Raw genomic sequence first — 3,645 nt, 5'->3', positions numbered from 1 at the left:
AGGTGAGCAGCAGAGTTAGGTAAGACTATTTATGGGCAGAAAAGACTGGCAGCGCCTGCCAAAGCCATTCGAATCGTATAAATTATGAATGTTTCAGCAGAAAAACTGCATATGGCCCAATCAGTTATTCATCTTTATCTGTGGAAATGAATAATTAAGATGTGTCAAGAGGATGGATAAAACTGTCTTCACACACTAATAATATGGATGAACACAGCAATCATTCTAATTATTCTAATGTCTGCACACAGTATGTGTAAGTGCTCTTAATAAAGTGCCTCTGGACGTATCCCAGTGATGTAAAAAGGTGCTGAAACGGTGCTCAGTAACCACAATGTTGCTAAAGTTAAAAACACAGTAGTAGTACTTCATTTATGCGTTAATTTATGCACATATGTTATTGTATAGTGATGTTATGTGCATGTGTAGAAAGAAAGGTCAGTAATTCAAGAGAGAATGCTTCAATATTATCTACAGATTCACAGCCTGGGTAAAGTTTTCTCCCCAGAGACGTGCGGTGACAAGGCTTTTACAGCAGCGTCTCATCTACGAGACAATGCAGGTCTGTTGGGTGCGGCCCATCTGCATGACAGCTAGGGAGTGGCTAGCAAAAGAGCCCACTCTGATTGGCCCAGGCCAGGAGCTAAAATGCCGCTACCTGAGCCAGGTAGGGTAGATAAAGTGAGACTAGCATAGGGTCTACATTGTTGTTCTGAGTTCACATTCCTCAAGCAACAACCTTTGTGGTCCTCTTGCCGGTTAACTTGCTTTATTTCTTTTATTTTGATTTCAAGTTGTTTTTGCATCAGTTTCTGCAAAAAGTAGATGTGATGACAGAGGACATCTGAAGTACTTGTGAACGGTTTTGTTTAGTGACTGCATGGACCGAGGTGTGGATCTAACATGAGCAAAAGGTGAGTGTGAAACTGTTGCTGAGGTGAGTGAGTGAGTGAGTGTGAAAGATCTTTTTTGCAAGAGTAGGCAACGTGAGCAAAGTGAGCAAAAAGTGCATTGTCTTTGTCACATGCTGCCAGCTTTGACAAGCTGAGCTCGGAACAATTTGTGAAAACTCTCACGGCCAGCAGATATGTTTCTGAACTGACCGTATAATGACTGTCAGCACTAAGGGCCGATCACTCTTCATCGGAAAACACCTTTTAGCGGAGAGGCACAGGTCAGTCCCAAGGCACAATTGGACTGAAAAAGAATCATCTAAAAGCTGCACACCATGTTCTTTGGTGTGATTTTAACTGCGATCGTGTTTTTATGTGTGTGTGTGTGTGTGTGTGTGCTACAGAAAGAAAGAAAAGGCTGAAAAAGGTAGAGGCAGAGAGTGAAGGGTAGAAAGAAAGGGCGCGAAGAAAAAAAAGAAAGGCATAACTTTGAAAAGGGGGGGGGTTGGTATCAAACACACCCTGCTTAAAAGCTAAAGAGTAGGAGTGGCAGGAGAGGTGTGTGTGTGTGTGTGTGTGTGTGTGTGTGTGTGTGTGTGAGGAGGGGGATGGGGGGGTGAATCATTGGAGTGTTGGGTTTCAGAGCAAGGTAGTGGTAGGCTGTGGAGCAGAAGTGTCTTTGTACCGACGTCAGAGCCAGTGATCGGGCTCCAGCGCCTTGCCAGCCCACAGGCATTTAGGGGAACATGACTGCTCTTGTCCTGCGCTGGGAGGGTGGGGGGGGGGGGGCAATCCACCTCCACAGGGAGGCAGGGTTTCAAGTCAAATGCAAATGCATACTTGTGTGTGTGTGTATGTCTGTGTGTGTGTGTGTGTGTGGCACTAGCTTGCTTTACTTTACTGTGATTTCCTTAGTAGTTTAGATTGCATCAGTGTTTATGAAAGACTGAATAGAAGGGTGGGGATGTTTCGGTCTCTGTCCTGTTACACTGTCTCACCTCCAATGCCTTATCTGTCTGTCTGTGACCAGGCTGGACACATCGAGCACCATCAGACACGCCAAAGGAAGACATGCACGCACCCATGAATTTTCTCCTTCATTCCACCGGAGTCTGTCGTTTGTCATATCAGATTTCAGTGGGGTGAAGTTTAAAACGCATGGGACTCTACCACCTTTTTGACCTCAGCCATGGCCATCCAGGTCCACCTCATGCAGGGATTGTTACAGGACTTCTTGATTTATTCATATTAAATGTTCACTTCCAGTACTCAGTACAGGGGGCCAAGTTCTCCCTTCCACCAATGGGCATTCTTTAATTCTTGCAGAATTACAATGTGGTAATGTTAGCTGTTAGCTTCCATCAACAGAGTTAGGGCTAACGTAATGTGCTCACCCTTTCACCATCTACCCCATGCCTCTGCTCAGAGAGTGACACCATTTCCACACATCGTCAAGAAGCGTGTTACTTTGCTCCGTTTGACGCAGTCCGCCCCCTCCCAACTCACTCCAAATGCCAGGTGGTGAGAGGCAATGGTTCACCCTGGGGTCTTCTAAAGTTCATCCAAGAAAACCAGGGACCCCCTGCCACAGAAAGCTCACCCCCCTTATGCATTGTGTCTGAGCTCTAAGTTCTTGCCTTAACCTCTCCAATAAACATACTACAAATGTATTGTATTCATAATGCATCCTCAATGTGTGTTTGTGCGTGTGCGTGTGTGTATACATGCCTCACGTCAAAGACAATTTCTTTTTGCCTCCTGCAGGGAGCATATTTCCCTGTTTGTTCCTGCTTTCATTTCCCAGCCCTGCTGCCACTAATTATCCAATATATGCCAGGGTGCCCCCACATAAATGCAGAACAACTTTAAGGTTTAAGGTGCTCCCCCTACCTGCCTTACTTTCAAACACCCATGCAGAAAATCCTATTCAGTGTGGATACTTAAAGCTTAACGCCATTACTCCCCAGCCGCACATAATAAAGTGAGATCAATTCCCGGAAACAGAGACTGGCAGGGAAAGGGAGATTTGGAGTTTGTTGATTTGCCTGTTTGAAGTCAGTCTAACCGACCCCTCTTGCTGTAAGCTTTTACTGTCTGTGTGTTTTTAAATAAAGAATTGACATGAAAAGTAACAGATCTTCAACTGACGGTTTAGCCTGTTGCCCCTTCAGCTGACATGCTCTTTCTGAAAACATCAAACCCCTTTAAAACAACTACACACTATACACTAAGATAAGCTTTCATGAGCAGTGCTGATATACAAAGAAAGCACAATCATCTTTTGCTGCCAGAGAACATGTCAGCAGCAACATGTTTAAACTGACAATTTTATTTAAGCATGGAGAAAATAGGTGGCTAACTGATGATTAAAGCAGTTGGAGCTGAATAGCTTTCATCCAACCCATTTACATAATGGCCAATTTTTTAGAGGACTTGCTTCCATATTATAATCTAAATAAAATGAAATTATAATCTCAATGTACGTGCACTGGCACAGGTGTATAATTTTATACATATATTATTTATATATACATTTTATTTAAAAACGCCTTTCAGGACACCCAAGGTCGCTTCACAGAAAAAAATAAATAGAAGAAAAAATCATATATCAAAAAAAGGAGAAAAAAGAAATATATATATATAAAAAAAAACAAACATATAGTACATTTAGCCGTATCACAGTCCATAGGCTAGTCTAAAGAGATAGGTTTTCAGTTCCTTTTTAAACTGGGCAGTGGATTCACACTGCCTA

General features: G+C 43.1%; 1 long non-coding RNA gene across 1 annotated transcript; it reads left to right on the top strand.

Moving 5' to 3' along the window:
- Positions 1-693: 693 nt before the first annotated feature.
- LOC121714051 lies at positions 694-2,568 on the top strand. Its single transcript, XR_006033014.1, has 2 exons — positions 694-914; positions 1,924-2,568. It is a non-coding gene; the product is annotated as an uncharacterized LOC121714051 (long non-coding RNA).
- Positions 2,569-3,645: the final 1,077 nt, after the last annotated feature.

This window comes from Alosa sapidissima, chromosome 7 (assembly GCF_018492685.1).
Source record: "Alosa sapidissima isolate fAloSap1 chromosome 7, fAloSap1.pri, whole genome shotgun sequence".
Taxonomy (NCBI): domain Eukaryota; kingdom Metazoa; phylum Chordata; class Actinopteri; order Clupeiformes; family Clupeidae; genus Alosa; species Alosa sapidissima.
The sequence above is the reverse complement of the archived record's forward strand: the minus strand, read 5'-3'. Positions and strand labels throughout refer to the sequence as shown.